The following is a 20,666-nucleotide window of genomic DNA, read 5'->3' as shown; positions in this document are numbered from 1 at the left end:
GTCCTAACCTGCTCATGAACCTCTTGCATTGATTGAGCCATGTCAAGGCATGTCCACCCTGTTGTGCCATATTTCCCATATCTTTGAGCTCCAAAACTCCTCTTGGATGAATGCCATACACCACCTCAAAAGGACTTTTACCAGTGGACCTATTCACACTATCATTGTAGGCAAACTCAGCTTGATGGATGATCTGATCCCAAGCTTGACCATACTCTTTTGTTAGGCATCTAAGTAGATTCCCAAGTGTTCTATTGACCACCTTAGTTTGACCATCCATTTGGGGATGATAGGTTGAACTGAAAGACAAATAGTACCTAATCTTTGCCACAAAGTCTTCCAAAAATGACCAATAAAATTTGCATCTCTATCTGACACAATGCTGATAGGTAAACCATGAATCCTAATAACCTCTTTGAAAAACAAGTGAGCAATGCGGCTGGCATCATGAGTGACCTTGCATGGAATAAAATGAGCCATCTTACTAAACCTATCTACCACAACATAGATGCTATCAAAACCTGATTTGGTTTTTGGCAAACCAACCACAAAGTCCATACTTACACACTCCCATGGCCGGTTGGGAATAGGTAAAGGTTGATAAATACTAGCATTGGAAGATGTACCCTTATCTATTTGGAAAACCACACACTGCTCCACACATTTTCTGATATCTCTTTGCATTTTAGGCCAAAAGTAGAATCTTTGGATGAGTTCCAAAGTCTTGTTCAAACCAAAATGTCCACTCAAGCATCCATTATGCTTTTCTTACATCAAGTTTTCCCTCATAGACCCTTTAGGCACACATAGTTGTCCTCCTTTGAACAAAAGGCCATCTTGCAAGGTGTAATCTGCATAATCACTGTGAAAATGGTTTCCAAACCCTTGGCAAACCTTGTAGGCAATAGAAAAATCTTCATCTTCTTTATACAAATTCTTGAAGCTATCCACTCCAATTCTTTTTAGCTGCACTTCTTGCATTGTTAGTAACCTCCTACTCAATGCATCAGCTACCTTATTACATTTTCCTTTCTTGTGTTTGATGGTAAAGGTATATGGTTTAACTTTTCTTGAGAATTAAGAAAGCTAAGAGCTTGATTACCAGTGTAAACCACAAATTCCTTAGGTAGAAAATAATGCCTCCATTTTCTAAGTGATTGGAAAAGTACATACAATTCCAAATCATAGGAGGAATACCTTTTCTTTGTATCATTGAGTTTCTCACTGAAGAAGGCAACTGGTCTATTGTCTTGACTCAAAACTGCTCTGACCGCTATGTTGTTTGCATCACATTCAATTGTGAAGAGTTTGTCAAAGCTTGGTAGGATAAGTACCGATTGATTAGCCACCTTTGTCTTCAAGAGATCAAAACCTCTTTGTGCTTCCTTTGTCCATACAAACTTAGTTCTCACACCTCCCTTGATTGTCTCAAGCATGGGTGCACATATTTCACTGAACCCTCTGATGAACTTTCTATAAAACTGAGCCAAGCCATGGAAACTTCTCACTTCACTTGTTGTCCTAGGTGTGGGCAAATTGATTATGGCTTCCACCTTAGAGGTATCCATCTTCAAATCACCTCTTGAGACTACAAACCCAAGATACACCAATTCCTGTTTCATAAACTCACATTACTCCAAATTGATGGTTAGTTGTTCATCACATAGTTTACTCAAGACATTTTCTATATGCTTAAGATGCTCATCTTTAAACTTGCTAAAAATTAAGATGTCATCTAAGTAAACAACAACAAATTTACCAATGTAGTCCTTGAGTACTTCATTCACGAGTCTCATGAATGTGCTAGGGGCATTTGTGAGTCCAAATGGCATAACAAGCCATTCATAGAGTCCTTCTGTAGTCTTGAAGGTTGTCTTCCATTCATCACCCTCCTTTATTCTGATTTGGTAGTAACCACTCTTGAGATCTATCTTGGTGAAGTATTCAGCACCTCCCAAACAATCCATCATCTTCAATCCTTGGGATGGGAAATCTATATCTAATAGTAATCTGGTTTATGGCTCTAGAGTCAGTGCAAAGTCTCCAAGTACCTCCCTTCTTTGGAGCCAAAATAGTGGGTACTGCACATGGACTGATAGTCTACCTGATTAGTCCATTATCTAGGAGTTCTTGTATTTGCTTGGCTATCTCCTTGTTTTGATCCGGTGTCATTTTATAAGCTGCCTTATTGGGTAAAGAAGCTCTGAGTATAAAGTCAATTTGATGACTTATGGAACGTTGAGGAGGCAATGTAGCTGGTGTTCCATCACTAATGATGTCCTCAAACTGATTTAGAACCTGTTGCACTTCCTTAGAAATGCTCACCTTCTTCTCCTTGTTGTCCTCTTTTGGCTTCACAACAATGGAAAACCCCACTCCTTCTCCCTCCTTGAGTGTGTTGATGAACTCTTTCTCACCAACCAGTAGTACATTAGGACCTTTGGATCTGCCCTCTACTTGGTCTCCTATGGACTGGATTTTGTAGGTGGTTCCATCCTTTTGGAAGGTATAAGAGCTCTTCTCTCCATGATGTATTGCCTTTCTGTCAAACTGCCATGGCCTACCTAGGAGTAGGTGGCAAGCATCCATGGGCAAGATATCACACAAGATTTTGTCTTTGTAACCTCCAATGGTGAACTCAACCCAATTTTTTTCATTTACAAGAACATGTTGCCCCTTGTTGAGCCATGTAACTCTATAGGGATCACTATGTGGTATTCTTGGCAAATTGAGCTTACTCACCGCTTCCTCTGACACTATGTTGTCTTTGGATCCTGAATCCACTACCACTCTACATACCTTTCCCATGATCTTACATTTTATTCTGAACAAGAATCTCCTTTGGATAGGTTCCTCCTTGACCGTTTCTTTGATCAAGACTCTCCTTATCATGAGGTTCTCTCCAACCTCTGAATCCAAACTTACTTCTGATGGCTGCATGTTTGTTGCATCCTCTTGAGCATTATTTACTCTCCTCTCACCTCCTTGGGATGAAGAATACTTCTCAGGGCACCTATAGACCGGGTGTCCAAGTTGATGGCAGTTGTAGCACTTCATGGTGGCAAAATAGGACCCTCTTTCTGATCCACTAGACCTTCCTTTACTAGAGTTGCTAGATCCCCTTCCTCTATAGCTTCTCTTGCTATTGGAATCCCCATTTTTCTCCACCAACTTGGATTCCCCTTGGGATCTTTGGTCTACACTTCTTCCACCAAAAATATCTCTCTGACCTTTGCCATCTCTTCCCCTACCTCTGCCTTTGTTGCTTTGTTCTTGTTTCTTGTTTCTCTTTTCCTCCACTTTTAGTGCCAACTGATAGCACTTGTGCTAGGTGTTGGGGCATAACAAGCTTAATTCCTCTTGAATATTCCATCTCAAGCCATTTAAGTATCTGGCTACCTTGATGTTCTCATCCTCTACCACCTTGGATCTCAGACACAACTTCTGAAATTCCTCAGTATAGTTGCTCACATCCAAGTCTCTTTGCCTCAAATTTTGTCTCCTCTTGTGCAACTAGATCTCATAATATTCAGGGATGTATGCCTCTTTTACCTTGGCTAACATGCCCTTCCAAGTAGCTATGGGGTTCTTGCCCTCTTTTTGCCCCTCTTCTTGAATAAATTTCCACCAAGTCAATGTTGCCCCTCTCAATCTAGACTTGGCCATGGTGCAGGAGCACCTAAGGGTTGAAATGCCCTTAACCAATTTTGGCATGTACATACTATGGGCTGGCTCTAAGTCCTTTTTGATTGCAGTTTTTGAAAATTTGCCTTATCGGCAAGACCTACCTCGATCGGCAGGACTTCTCTTGATGCGGTTGCCAGAGCTTGGAGTGGACTTATCAGGTATTGAAAGGAGTGGGTTTATGCTACCCTGATAACGCGATGAGTTAGCATTCAGATCGGAGTACCTCAGAGTATAGGCATCGGGTATCAGAAGGAGTAGTTTTCTGCTACCCCGATGACCCAATGAGAAAGCATAGGCATGGACCAGGTTGTATTGGGTATCAGAAGGAAAGTTTCTCATCTATACCGACACCCGATAGGAAAGTGGACGAACCGAAGGAGGTTCATCGATCATCGGGAGGAACGCTTTCGTGTTACGTCGATGGCCCACAACAAAGCACAAACGAAGGAGCATTAGACAAAGGGAATTCCTGTTATCCTGATGGCCGATGGAACATCACAAAGTGGAGAATTGACCACCAGGTTAACTTGTTTGGCGGGTCCCAATGACCCGATGGAAACACCCAGGGAGTGGAGGAAGAGCATCGACCATCGGACGAAGGGATTTCTTGTTATCCCGACACCCGATAGAAAAGTACAAAGTGGAGGATGTAGTCATCGGACATCGGCAAATAAGAATTGATGTTACGCTGAAGCTCGATAGGAAATGCAAAGCGCAAAAAGTCGACATTGGCAGTTGGAAACCAAATTCCGTGGCTATGCTGATGGACCATTTTGTAACTGTTTTTCAGTTTTGAAACCATCTGTGTTTCACGACGGAGGGAAAGTTTAAAAGTCCCAATGGGCATTGTAAAGGGTTGGTTGTTGGATCATTTGGATAAACAAAATGAAATACAAAAGTCTATTTTCTGGTTTCGATCGCTGAAGTACTGTTCTATATTGTTTTGCTAAGTTTTTCATTATAGTTCTATAACTAGAGTTTCCTTGTTGTTGTTTGTTCTTTTTTTTGAATCCAAATTGTAAATATGGCTCTGTCTTGAAACTCCACCATGGGATCCACACGACCATTGGAGTACTTCAGGAAGAGCCAAAAATGTACAGTATGAGTAAAATAGCAGTAGGAGGAAACCAGGAAATGACAATCGCCATTTTTGCATACTGAGCCTAGGCGAGCTTGGAAGTAGTCCGGCTAGGTTTCAGTAATGTAATGAAGATAACTTGCAGGGAAGGAATCTACTGAGAACTGGAAGAAGTTCCAGAAGGCTACAAGCCTGAAACCGTGACATTGTGAATCCAATAGAGAAAGATTTTCTAAACCAAACAAGATGGGTGGTGTTGCAATGAGGGAATATGTGTGTGTGTGTCCTGCATCCCTACAAGGTTTTAGTGAGCAAGCTTACCTGGTGAGCTTGAGAAAAGTGAGATAAGCAAACAAATTGTAGGGAAGCCCTGATAAGTTTGGTGAGGTAGACGTGAACCCGGGAAGGGATAGAAACAAACCATTAAAGAAGCCTAATTGATGGTAAGCTAGGTAGCCTCCCTATCAGGCCACCTTCACCTTTTGTTCCTCACTAATTGCATCACATTCAAAGTGATTTTCCATCCCTCTATCCATTCCAGTACTACCTCAGGCTCCATTTTTCCACAAAAAAGTGGCACTCCTTCTAGGGATTTTCCTCCTAAGTCTTTAATTGCTTTAAGGAAAGGATCTTTAGGTAGAATAGGGTCTAGTTGAGGAGTCCTATCCTCTTCTACAACTTATTTTCCCTTCCCCTCATTGACCTTGATTGTCACTTTCTCAATTTTATCGTCAACTGCGTCTAGTTTGCTCTCCAGTTGTAGCAATCTTTCTTTGAGGAGCCTATTTCCTTCTTCTTGGTCTTCTACCTTCTTTGCTAGCTCTGAATTGGTCACCATCCTTAATCTATTCTCTCCTACCGATTCAGTGTTTGTCATATGCTGGCTTCTTCCCAAATCTTGGAAGCTCTGATACCACTATGATGGGGAGGTATACTCAAAGAGAGTTAATTCCTTGTTTAAGGGCAATCAGGTGTTGTCCTAGTGGGATTCATTAATTTTTCATTTGGTCTAATAATCAATTTAGACATCTCAACTCTCTAAGAGTGCTCCCAATCAAGATGTGCTCACTGGTTGCTCAATCATGGTTGAGATTCACAAGGGTAAATCCAACCTTACACTCTCAAAATCCTAACAAATGCTTGCAGAGGTTGTAGTAGGTGTTTGTGATGTTTTTAAAGGATAATCAACTGGTTTTGTGTGAGGGTTTGATTCATTTCCCCATCGCTCCTTCCTTTTCCTATTTTCTAGGCTTAGTAGCCCTAGAGCCCTAATTAGCCCTACCTGACCGGTTTTTGTGGATTTGCTCACAATTTCTCCAAAGACCCACATAAACCCTTTGCTAATCAGGATACCCTTTTGGAAGTACTTTCCAATTTATGAATTTAGGAATCTTAGTCAAACTGTACAGGTATGAAACCCGAGAAATGCTTGTTTTAGGTGGTTTTGGGCTTTTTTTGGTCTTTTTCCAAGGGTTAGGTGTCTTCCTTGATCTGCCACACCTCCAAATTCACACATATGCTCTCCCACACATCACTTGTTCATCCCAAACACTTTGAAACTCCAACCTTGCTCATTCATGCAAACACTTGCATAATCTCATTCATTTCCCAACCGAGCTATGACTGAGCTCGCCTAGGAAATGATGCTCATTGGCCTTTCAATGAAATCCAAAGGAAAATAAAAGCTATATAAACTGTACAAAGGTTCCATGTCTTGAGTCCCAAGGGCTACTGATAAGAACTCAAAGGACTTCAAGCTGGAACCATATTTGGGCCTCTCAAACCCTTACTCAGTCCGAGAGCTTGCAAAATTGAAAAATCAATTAAAACCTGCAAATAAACTAACTAAATTGCTTCCTGAGCACTAAAAGAACATATACAAAACAAAAATCAAAGTACTTAAATGCAATCAATCCATTAAGTACAGATTGTTGCTCTAATTCTTGAAAAATGCAATGTAAAACTTCAAAAATGGTCTCAAATTGTATTCCAATCAACTCTAGGCGTTCAAAAACCCCATTACATTAATTCTCAGGGATTTTATATGCCATTTTTGTCCTAACTAACTCTCCATCAGTTTCCTAACCAATCCTTTGCTCAAAAATGCAAAAAATTGCTCAACGTTGCAAAACGTTGTCAAGCAACTTTGACAACTTTTGTCAAAAAGTGCATTTTTGCCTTACATTCTTTGTTTTCTCCTCCAAACCATATAGGATGACTAAAAACCATTAAATTAACATGTCCCAATGCTAAAAATGTCTTTTCAAGGCATTTTTCATCAAAATGCAAGATTATGCCATTTTAGGCTTACAAGGGCTTGCAAGTCAAAATTGGGCAAGTGCATTGTCCTAAGGACATTCATCCTGCCAAATAATTACAAAAACATATGAAGACCTAAGAGAAGACTCTTATTCACCACTCCAAACCAACCTATGAACAAACACACCAAAATGAAGAAACTAGGTGCTCCTGCACCACAAAAAAAAACAGTTCAATTAGTTTAGAGAAGCTTGTGTACTGGTTTATTCACCAAGGGTGAATGGTATACAATTGTGTTTAAAAATTCTATAGTGCAATATTGTGACTCATTCCCATGTCCTACTTGCAGTAAAATTTTGCAAAGGATATGTGCACACATTTTGATTTTATATATAGATATCTTGAAATACAATTCAATCATTTCTAAGTTGTTTCTATATGCTTGTTATCCAGAATCTTATATGAATCAAAGAAATCAAGGTTTTTTGGTTCATATGTCTTAATTGTGTTGATGATTTTGAATAAATCCCATCTTCTTCTAAAGTAGAGAATTATATTTTCTATTTTTATTCAAAAGGATTCTATGTAGAGAGAAAGTACAAAGATACAATTGTGAAATTCATTTCATGCTATGGCTGATATCAGGTATCAATCATATTAGGTAAGAGATACAATAGAAATTGCACATATTATATTGTAATAATGGTTCATCTAGCCCAATGGACAAGTCACTGATCATAATGTTGTGTTGGTGATTATGACAAAGAGAGATTTTTTATCAAACAATATAGTAATTGTTTTATTTCATCATTTTTCATTTTCAAGTACATAGGATAGTTAGTTCTCGTTGTGATCAGATTTGTATGAGGATGAAGGTCGCATCCTATAAGGTTTAAAGTTTGTTGATTCACATAATATTCCAAGAACACATCTGTTGTAGCATCACATAAGTCTGAAAAATATTCAAAGATGTTGTTGTAAGGGGTACCCACCTTGGTTTAACAGAGCCTAAAGTGCAGAGAATGTAACTAGTTCCTTATCCCTAGTCATTACTCTATCAATTGGTCCACTGATCCAAGGCCTTGAAGATTGAGATTGACCTCTCATAAAGGGATTTTGGAGTAATTAGTTGGAAACACCAACATGGGGATTGGGGATGTTCCATCCCAAATACCCATTATGGGGTCAAGGTTAGAACACCCCTGATCCCAAAAGTTTGTAACCGCAATTCATCAAAGTGGTGAGGATTGAGGGTGTTGCTACCCTCAACCCCAATAATTCCCAACATATCAAGAATAAGGGATAGCAATACCCCCAACACCTGATTCATATACCCACTCAATCAAAGAAGGGATCAGAGGTAGCAATAGCCCCGACCCCCAAAGGCTTCAAAAGTGCTTCAATGCAGGGATCGGGGGTGTTGCTACCCCCAACCCCTGAAATATGCACAATCTGGGAATAAGCTAAGGAATGAATTAGATTAGTTTAGAGTTTAAATTTCTTAATTTTTCTTAGTTTCCTGCTTTCAATAAGGTGTTTTCATCAAGTTTCTTAATTTAATAAAGATCCCAATTTAAGTTATTTTGAATGTAGATTTAGTGATGTCTCAGCAAAAAGGTGGTACCAATGAAGTATAAATTTAAGAAATACCTCTCTCCTATGAAGTTGCAGTCATTGGACTGGGAGATCACCGACACTAAGATTGACCATGTAGGCCTTAAGGAGTTCTTGCAAAGGATGGTTATACCGGATGGAAGAACTACTTGGGATATGTCATTGGTATTGTAGACACCTAAAATTGTCATGTCTTTATTTATTTAATTATTTTAACCTAATTCTTCTATTAATTAAATAAATCCTTAATTAATTAATTAATTAATTCATCCTCTTCTAGCCTTATTTCTCATTTAAATAAATACATTTATTTATTTAAATTATCCTTTTCCTAAATTAAATAAATATCTTATTTATTTAATTAATCCCACTTCTTCTATTAATTAAATAAATCTTTATTTATTTAATTAATTCATTAACCTTTTCTACCTATGACACATGTCATTCATCTCTTAATTCCTACACTACCTAAACTCTCATTATTTTCTTATATTCTATACCTACCCTTTAATAATAGCCGACCATTTATCTTTTACACCTCTTAATCTTATCCCTCCATTTCTTATAGTGTCCTCTATATAAGGAGATGCTTCCTTCATTATCAAAGCCCCTTGCTGACTACCCAACTACTCTAGCATTCTAACTTTCATATGCGATCAAGCCTACTTGCAACCACGTTTCCGTTCTTTGTTGAGCTCTTGTGCACACATAAAATTTGAGAGCAAATATATCAAGCAAGATCAATGGAGATAGAAAGAATGGAGATTCAAACCCTATTAGACATGTGATGGTATAATCTTTGTGATTTCATTTGATTTGCATTGTCTTAGGTAATCTTCATATGTTATCGTGGATCTTTGTTGTTGTTAGGCTAGGGTTTTGTGGTAAATTTCATTTAGTCTTTCAATATTGTTAATCCACTTTCACCATAAACATTTTGGCATGCCCCGTGGGACATGGATTTTTGTTAGATCTGTGTTTTTTTGCAGGTTTTCCTAACCATATATTGTTGTTTTGTAAAACAATTTGGAGAATAACCTTGTGCAGCTATGGTTTTGGATACAAAATCAATATCTTGGAGAGATTTGATCTAATCTCACAAACGGCTAAGAATTATTGCACCAAAATTTGTTTTAAGGTTGAAGACAGTATTAAGAGCTCTCAATCCAAAATTCAGAATTTTTGGAGCAAATTTGCATTTTCTATGAATTTTTTATGCTTTTTTCATAAAAAAACAATTTTGAGAGCAAATGAGCAAAGTTTTTGGATTTTCTTACATTTTTGGAAATCTCTCATAATTATACACAGAATATGTTATTTCTGATTTTAATTTTGATGCAAAATAATTCCTAAAAAATTAGTTCTTTAAAAATTAGGGTTTTTCATTGTTTTGATCAGATCTCACAAACGACTTCGCATTTTGGCATCAAATGTTTTCTGCAGGTCAAGAACATTATCAAAAATTCTCAGTAAGAAAATCAGACTTTTTGGAGCATATGTGAAATTTCTATGAATTTTTTAATGTATTTTCATGAAAAATTAATTTTGAGAGTAAATTGTCGAATTTTTTGGATTTTCTTATATTTTTGGAAAGATCTCTGATTTATACATAGACTCTGTTCTTTGTTATTTTAAATTTGATGCAAAATAATTCCTCAAAAATTAGATCTTTGAAAATTAGGGTTTTGAATTATTTTGCTCATATCTCACAAACTGCTTGGATTTGTTGGAAGAATTTTTTTATGTAGGTTTGGAAGACCATCAGGACTGTCCAGTGACAATTTCAAATTTTTTGGATCAATTTTTCATTTTATAAGAATTTGTTATGATTTTTCATAAAAAAATAATTTTTGGAGCAAATTAGCAAATTTTTTGGATTTTCTTACATTTCTGGAAATTTCTTGAAATTTTACAGGTGGTCTTTTTTTTTGTGATGAATCAGATATTTGAATTGGTCAAACAAAAAAATGCATTGTTGAAGGCCCCTATTTCACAAAGTCTTTTGGATCTAAAATTTACCTAACTTGTGTGCTTACAGGAAGGGGTGATCATTTGAAACAATCCAAACTACTAATAGATCTTTGTAGTAGGACCTTGGCAAGGGTTTTTGATCTTTATTGTGTGCCTTTTTTTCATAGACTAGCAAACACTTCAATTGGTGCACTAAAATTGAACCAGTGTCTTTTATGTCTTGGGCAATAGGCTCTTTTTGTTTCATCTTTAGAGGGCCTGTCTCCCCGTGTGGTCATTAGGACTACTAGTGAGGAGAGAACGACCCAAGTGGTAGTGAGGAAAACCCACCTCTTCCAAACCACTATAAACAACTGTATCCATGGTGAAAACTATGGATAACGTGTGCTGATTAATTCATACCGACACTATGTTTCCCCATAAACCCGTTTGATCAAATTTATTTGATCAGTTTTAGGGTGTAACCCCTACCAGCTAGGAACCTTCTGTATTTACAGAGCTGAAAGTTCCACATGTATGGCCACATGAGCGAATGCCCTTACTAGCACCTTTTTGTTTTAGAAGCCAAAATCCTTCTAGTTGTTGGGGTAGGAGGTCAGACCTCTGGAGCGGCCCACACACATATGGTTCTTAGTAGAGATACAAAGTTCACCACGGGGAGTTTTCGTGGGGACTGATGCTTGGCTGCCCTGAGAAGTGAGTGCCGAGGGTGGAGCTAGTGGGGTCAAGCATCTAAGTATCCACTTTGAATAGCGTAGCCTCAGGGGAAACCCCATGTGGGATCTACAACTATTGTCCTGGCCACCCATAAGAATTGTGCTTGTCTTATTTTGAACTATCAAACATTCAAGACCAAACATCAAAACATTGTGTCTTTTGTGTCTTCAAGTGTATGCAAAACATTTTACATCAAACAATACACTTTTATTTGAGTCATTTTGAGTCTAAACACTTGCAAACATTAAGTCTTCATCCACATTGTGTCCTCTTGTCATGGAAATACAGTCAAAAATTCAGATTGGGTCACAATAAACAACTTCACAAATTGGAAAAATTTACAGTCCAACAAACAAGAGCAATCAGTTTCAAAATTCTTGAGCTTCCTATGCTATTTCTCCAGGTTTTCATCTATAATTCAACCTGTCTTTGGGTCTCACAAAGTCCATCATTGCTTTACACCTTACATTACATTCACCTTTGTCTAAACTTGAGTCAAAAGGTCACTTGCTTGTCCTCATCATACTTTGTAAACACATTACATACAACAATATTTTGCTAAGTGGTCCCTCATCAAGGTCTATCACCTTTGGGTCTCATTTGGTCTTACTTAGAGTCAAGGTCAACTTACCTCATCAAGAGAAACTATCATCTCTTTGGAAGCCACACCTACTCTACTACATACATACTTGGTCTTACACTTTGGACATTGCAAGTACACTTCAGATTCATTTACATTCCATCCAACTCTTAGTCTTCCATACTCTTTTCCATTTTTCATCTAGTCTCACACATCCTGGTCAAGACCTAATTCATGGTTGAAACCCGTTCCCAAAAATCTAGGAGAGAAGCTAAAGAGGCTCAAGAGTCTGCAAACATGAGTTCCCATGAGTATGACAATGATATATTTTTCAATTCTGATCATACTACATTACCTGACATGGATTCTTATAGAAACATTCCAAATGTTGAGAACATGGACACTACAAACAACAATGATACACACAATGACAATATGGACAACATTTCAGTACATTCAGCAGAAGTGGAAGACTCCATTATGGATCCCTGTTTCAATCGATTGGTTGAGGAAATAATGAGGAGAGATAGACAATACTTCTTACAAGTGATGGCATAAAGTGGAGCCAAGATCCCTCATGATTTTGACATGTCTCAAATAATGGAAAATCGACCTTTGCAACAACCTCACCTCAACATGGATCAAAGGAGGCCTAATAGTGGAGGCAATAGAGGACCACATATGGTGCCTGAATCACCACCATCTTTGTTTTAAAAACCAGAGGTCCCATACACACATGGTCAAGCATATGATACTCACCTTCGCAGACCATTATGGAAGCCTTATGCAAAAAATATACTCAATCACATACCAATGCTAAGGATAAACCACCAAAGCAATTGGATATTCAAAGGCATGTTCAAAATTTGGACACAAGGAAACCCCAAGTCAAATTTGGAGGAAAAATACTAGAACAAACTCATGACATTCCTATAGAGTATGGTATACATGGACAAAGCAGATATTCCATTCCTCACCATGACTCTATACCAAGTGGTCCATATACGCAACATCACTATAGACCTCCTCCATATGAACATGTGTATGATCAATATAATCCATATATGCAACATGCTCCTCCTCCACCCGGTGGTTTAGGCATGGGGTATGGTCCAAGAAGTCGGTCTCCACCTAAGAACAATTTGGAACAACAAATTAAGGACTTACAAAAGAGAATGGAGGACATAAATACACCGAAGCCAACTTACACAATGAGAGACATATGTCCTTATCCATTTGACAAAAGCATTCCAATGCCTCCATTCCCTACACACTTTGTGACACCTAAGTTTGATAAGTACAGAGGAAAAGGGTATCATAAGGCACATATAAGACAATTTTTCACAGCTTGCATTGAGGTAGCAGTAGAAGAGACATATTTGATGAGATTATTCCCACAAAGCTTAGGAGATCAAACTATGGAATGGTTCTCCCAACTTCCACATGGAATTAAGTCACGGGGTGACTTAGCAGAGGCATTTATCCAACATTTCTCATACAACATAGAGACAAATATATCAATCACTACTTTGTGCAACACCAAGCAAAAGGATGGAGAGTCTTTTTCATCATTTTTACAAAGATGAAGGAATCTAGCCAACAGATGCTCTTGTGAAATTCCACAAAAACAAATGGTAGAGATGTTCACCCAAAATGTTAACAAAGACATTGGTTATGACTTAAGAAAAGCTTGTTTGTCCACCTTCAAAGACGTCATTGAAAAAGGCTTAGCAATAGAGAAGGTCCTAATTGAAGAAGGAGTCAACAAAATATTCAAAGAAAACAAAGAGGACTATAAAGGAAAAGACAAGCCAAGATTTTGGAATAAAAATAAGAACACAGTCAATGATGGTGTTGTGGATGCCAATACAGTGCAACCTAAAATTGTTTTTTCTGGATCAAGCTCTACAAACAATTAGGTGAATACTCAAACAACTTCCAAGTCATGAAGGAAGTACACTCCATTGGGAGAACCACTAGAGTTAGTTTTCAAGAAGCTAGTGGCAAACAAAATAATAACAATTCCAGATTTGCCTCCATATGAGCCAAATGTTAAACCAAATTTGTGGAATGATGATGAGTATTGTGAATTTCATAAGAGAAAAGGTCATAAGACAGGAAATTGTCATTGACTGAAGAACATCATACAAGATCTTGTTGATAGAGGTGACATTGAGATCGAGGGACACTCATCCAATCAAGAACATGAAATGTTTAAAGAACCATTCCCAAAGCATGACAAGGGAAAAGGTAAAGCCATAGATGACCAAACCAATTATACCAGAGCATCCTATAACTATGATGCAATGGTCAATCACATTTCGATGGACAATTATGTCTCTACCATTATCATCAAGGACAAAACGCCTGAGAATTCTACCCATAGACCTAAGATTGTCCTAAAAGGCATTGGATCTTCTTCCGAACCTACCTCTAAATGTAATGTTACAACTCGTTGAGGTAAATTCACTTTGCAAGGTGCTCCAGCTAAAAACACAACTTCCACATCAACCAAACCTGAGTATGACCTTGTAGAACAGTTAGGGAAGACACCCGCACTTATCTCCATCCTATAGCTTTTACGCATATCCCCTGCACATAAAGTCATTCTTGACAAAACTTTGAGAGACACTTCTGTCCCCACTGATCTGAATGAGGACCAGTTTCAAGCCATGGTGGGATACCTTTCCGTTCCACACTCCCTTACATTCACAGAAGCTGATGAAGCCTCCGTGAGCCAACCACATAATGCACCTTTACACATTGAAGCCTTCCTACACAAACATCGAATAAAATGAGTCCTGATAGATGGAGGAGTAGGTCTGAACATTTATACATTGAACACTCTTAAACAATTGGGATATTCTGAAAAGGTTGTGAATTCTACACATGCTATCACCATTAAGGCATATGATGATGAAGAACGCGCATCCAAGGGAACAGTCACCTTACCTCTCAGAGTTGGGCCAATTACAAAAGATGTGGTTTGTCAAGTCCTAGACCTTGATCTCACATACAACATATTGCTAGTACATCCATGGATTCATGAGATGAGCGCAGTGCCATCTACATATCATCGATGTATCATTTTCCCACACAATGGAGTTGAAGTGACCGTCAAAGGTGATCCGAATCCATTCATATATTACAACAATCTGTGACCTAGATCAGAAATAACAATACTAGTCAATCGAGAGGCTATTCCATCTTCAGCATATGTGGATCTAGAATCCTTGAAAGCTTCTACATCAAAACAAGCAGAGATCAAAGAAAAATTCAAGGTTAAAGACCTGGGATGTGGTGAGTATATCTTTCATGTTGATCAACTCCCACTATCTCTTAAGGTATTTAGTCGACAGGAATAATTTATAAACAATTTGCAAGGAATTGGGTGTGAACCACCTAGCGTTGTGGCTACTAAGTCTGAATGCAAATCTCCTCTAGTGGTGCAAGCATCTCTTGATATCAATAGTCCTAAGAGTGGTTTCAGCGAAGAATCTACTAAGTGTATCGTCGGCCCTCTTGAGAACTCACATAGCTTTACCATATCATCCACTCATTCCATTTCATTCCTCTCCCAAACTTGGATCAACAAGAATCAGAAAAGCCCTTACTAATTGGGGATCAAAAATCAAGCTATGAACAGAAAAATTTAAAAGTAAAAAATAAAGAAAAATCCTTTAGTCCAAATCAAAATCAAAAGCTATTGGACTCTACAAAAATCAAAGTCAAGGATAAAAATCCTATGAAAGAAAAAGAACAAGAGTCGATCTCCCCTAATATCAAAATAACTGGGGGCAAAAGTTCTAAAATTTTAAGTCAAAAAGAACACTTGTTGATCCTAAGTCTCCATCATGCTATCCTACTTTCACTTATTTTCACAATCATAAGCCCTCATAACTCATCCACTTGTTCCACACATCCTTTCCCCTCTGGCGATACATCATGGACCTTTAATGGAGCTTCCTCAAAGGACTTTGTTATTAGGGGTGCCCGAACTTCTTTAGGTGACATGCATATGGGCCTATGTAGTCCACACATTAGTAAATCTATCTCAGTTCCTTTATCAAGGAAAACAGTCACTCAAGCTATACATAATTCAGTAAAGGAACAATACAACTACAATCATAAGCTAAAGCCTTGTACATTTGAGGTGGGTGACTTAGTTCTCAAAGAAAATCCTAAAAATCAGCAAGAAATAGAGAAGAAGGGCAAGTTCGAACCAAACTGGCTTGGTCCTTACATCATCACAGCAGCATATGGATCTGGTGCATATCAGCTCTCAACCACAGAGGGTGAACCTTTGGAGGATCCTATCAACAACATGCACCTTCGTAGGTTTTACACATAGCTCTTCAGAATATCCTATTTCAAAAATACAAAAAAATCATAAAAATAAAAAAATTGTTACTTGGTAAAAACCTAGCAAACAAGTGCCTTGTGACACAATTTTTTTTTTGAAAAACAAAAAATATTCCGTCCAATGGTGAAAACCACTTCGATGGCGCCCTACACAAGTACCATGGTGAAAATCGAGTCACCGACGCCATGTGTAGGGACATTGCTCCTCCCTCCTTCAGGATTCAATCTCATCCTTTCACTTTGCACACACTCACGACCTATTCATTCATAACAAACTTACCCATTCCCATCATGGCTTGTTATTGATCTACCTAAGATTGGTTAGCCATTCATAATAAACCTCCCTTTTCACCCCTTTCCATTCATAATAAATCAACTCTTATCTGTGGCTAAGGCAAATCCTACGTCTCATGACGGGTGTGGAACTAAGAGCATAACATGTTCCGAGGAGTACAGTTTCTTCCAATTTTCTTCAATCTATCTGCGCACAATCCACAATAAAGAAACATTTGCATCACCGGTCCGCAATAAAGTTCTATTTTCTCTATAATAAAGTATCAATTTCATGGATTCAATCAGTTTCAGATGAGATACTGCAACAACAATGGGAGTCAACAAATCAAATCTTTCAACAGACTCAAACAACATTATGGTTCAATGCTATCTATCCTTTTGTGAAAGTAAACATTGTGACCACAATCAAATAAGACTTATACAAGTGACAAGAGACACTAAACTTGAGGACTACAGTGGGTGTTGGTGTCGAGTCCTGATTTTATTTTGATTTTATCTTGTTGGTGACATGTCTTTTAGCTTTTCCGGGATGTCTCTGACTAGAGATTTTATCTCCAGGATGTCTTTGACTAGAAAGGCGAGGATGGGGTATCGTCACCTATTTTTCTTTTGATGTCTGTGGATTGTCTCTTAGTAATGCTATGACTTGTCCAAGGATATGAGGACACTGTGAGTCTAGTATGAACTAGGGCATTCCTTGTTTGTGACTGTCTTATCTCCATGCAAATAGGTACAATGACTTTCTGGGTCGAACATATGCCTCGATTGTCATAACCTATTTTGCCATAATAAAGCTCAATGATGATAACACACAAGAAGCTCTTTCATTTTCATATCTTCTACCTTCCATCCCCTTTCTTGATTGACTTCCATCATCCTTCCTGAGTCCGTGTAGCCTGCTATCACATGACTGAGTATAATGACACACCAAAAACATTTGCATTTCATGTAGTTGCACCTGCATTACCACATATTAAGCATTTCATACATACATATAGATATCACAATCACATCACATCTTGCACACAACACATATTAGCACATTTTACATTTGCATTATCATATTCATTTGCATTTCATACATTCACATTTGCATTTGCATAAACATATAAAACATAAAAGAACAAAAATATTGCATTCCATCATGTACATATTTGCATCCATATTATAAGCATCACATAGAAACATACATCATGAAACATATCATCACATAGATACGCATGCATATAGCTGCCGCAAAAATGAATCATATCATATATATATATATATAATCATAAGTGTCATGATACAATGATGTCAAAATCATATGGCTACAATCACCCAAAGGTGTCATCATACAAAATGGTACAAAATTGATACATAGGGAGCCCTCTAAGGCTATGATGAACTCCCTCCCTCGGAGCCGCTGGCCTCGACGGAGTCTGAGCCCTGGAAGGGCCTGCCCCAGGATCATCTCTCCTGCCCCCTCTATCTGGTGGTGGTGGAGGACCCATGACCCCACCACTAGACACCTGTCTCCTGTCTCTCCCTCCTATGGTCGTCGTTGTCTGCAATGGTCTATGAAAGCTCCTAGCTCGCTACTCTGGTGGCACAACTCCATAGTACAAATCTCTCCAGTAGCCTATCTCCTCCCCGACTCATAGAACATAGGCGTATCCACCTCCCATGTCCTCTGTCACCTGCCTCCCTGCCCTCAGTGTTGTCTCAGCCTCTGTGTAATGCTAGATAATGTGATCCCTCTCCTGCTCCGTGTCCATCAGTTATCTCTCGAGCCTATCCCTCTCCCGCTCGAGATTCTGGATCTCATCTGCCTGTCCCTGGCCGATCTCTCTCAAAGCCAATAGCTCATCCTCCTCCTCTCCCGCCTGTACCTGTGGCTGCCCCTACCCCTATCCCTGTACCTATCCCTGTACTTGTCCCTATCCCTGTACCTGTCCCTATCCCTGTACTTGTCTAGGACCCTGTGTTGCTAGCATCTGTAATGACAATCCACTTCTGCGTCTCACCACGTGAGCCTGTCTCTCCTGTCCACCCTCTCTTCGAGGAGCCACTCTCCTCTCTCCTATCACACCTCACCTCCTCCATATACCTCTACCTCCACCATCTCCATCATCATCCTCATCACCCCCGCCATCTCCATCATCATCCTCATCACCCCCGCCATCTCCATCTATCTGCTCCCCTGGGTCTGTCAATCGTGGAAATGGATGCTCAGCCCAATATGCAATATAATCTGCATCGATACCTGCATCCTCTATCTCCACCCACATATCCCAAGGCAAGGGCACCATCTCTACTAGCTGCATCACTACCTGATCATATAACAATAATGGCCTGAAGTGCACCTGATCCTTCACTATCCGAGCATACATCCTAGAACCCCGTGGCATCTGCTGAATCTTGTCAAACTGCTTGCAAACCCTGTCCACCAACTACCTCTCAAGAACATATGGCGTCCACCTAATCAGATACCTTCTCCTGAATGTATATGGAATCTCCACTGAGTCACCCCCCCCACTCTTCACACTCTTAGTACAACCTCCATACTACAGTGTCAATCTCATCGATGACCCTGCACCAGTACTCTAATCTCCCAATCTATGGCTGCGATGTAATCATGTCACACAGATGCACAAAACTACGCCCATGGCCCCTGCCTCTGAAGTGAATCAGTCAGGTAACCAACAGATGCTTATAAGCCCACACCTACAATAATGTAACTCCGCAACCCAATCCTACTAATCCATGGTATACAAACTCATGAAGCTCATAATACAAATGTGCCAACAGACACGGTCCCCATGCAAATCTGGTATGCTGTGTCACTAGTGTCTCCAATGTGCTACCCCAGCCCACAACCAATCCTCATGTAGCCCTGTCCGGACATAGGAACCCACTGATCACTCCTGCCAACACTACTGGTAGTGCTAATCTAGTCCATTTCATGGTGTCCCATGCCATGTGTCCTGCCCTCATCTCCAGTCTAGGATCCTAAAACACTCATCTCAGGGCATCCCTATCTCCGTTTCAATCATAGGGTATCAACTCCCCATCGATCGGTATCCTCAGAATCCTATACACATCCTCTAAGGTGACTGTCATCTCACCCATCGACAAATGTAAAGTGCAAGTCTCTGAGTGTCATCTCTCAGCTAATGCAGTCAGTAACCCCATGTTCGCCTGAAACTCAGGCATATACATAATATGTCACAAGCCCATAACCTCAATCGCCGCCCTATCCTCAAATGTCAGCTTTGGTCGTAAACTCTGAGTCGACAAGAATCTCTCCCGTGACTCCACCATAGGTAGGTCCTCTTGCAGTCAAGCAAATCAACTATGTCAGTCAAAGTTGGCATTCCCTGTTCATCACAAAGTGCTTTTCTTTTTAGTACTCCTTGTTCATCACAAAGTACTACCTTTTTGGACTCCCTGTTCATCACAAAGTGCTGCTCTTTTTAGTACTCCCAGTTCATCACAAAGTACTATGTTTTGGCATTCCCTGTTCATTACAAAGTTCCTCGATCTATCCTATCCTAGGGCCTTTGCTTGAGTGTATCCTCTTGAGTAGTTTCCTAATTGGCAACGTATGTTTTATCACAGAATTGTCAATCCTAGCCCTATCTGCTATCCTAGTCTTCCTTAGAGGACCTTCTTGAGTGTATCCTCTCAGTAGCTTATCCAATCGACAACGTATGTTTATCATAGAACTGCCGATTCGACCTTGAAGACATAAACGCGCATTCATGACACAAACACGCCTAGCCTACCCAGATGCGCCTGGCACCAACGCATACGTGCCTTAGCGTTCCCCCCCTGCTTGACATATTATAAAATGCATTAAATGCACTACCTAACATGCATTTATGAAAACATTTATTGTGACAAAGTACAAGGAGGTTTTGCGGTACTTACCGACTCTCCTGCATCTGTTGGCCTCTGAAATCGGTGAACGCGGTCGAATCTATGCACCAATGCCATCGTTGTTGACTGCTCTATGCTCTCTCTGCACTTTGATCTCTTGGATGTGTGGATGACAATGAGGATGTTTTCCCTAGTAGTCTATCTTATAGACTACCCTAGCCCTAGTTTCCTGTATCAGTCTTC

The sequence above is a fragment of the Cryptomeria japonica genome, chromosome 1 (genome assembly GCF_030272615.1).
Source record: "Cryptomeria japonica chromosome 1, Sugi_1.0, whole genome shotgun sequence".
Lineage (NCBI taxonomy): Eukaryota > Viridiplantae > Streptophyta > Pinopsida > Cupressales > Cupressaceae > Cryptomeria > Cryptomeria japonica.
Note: the sequence above shows the minus strand (reverse complement) of the source record.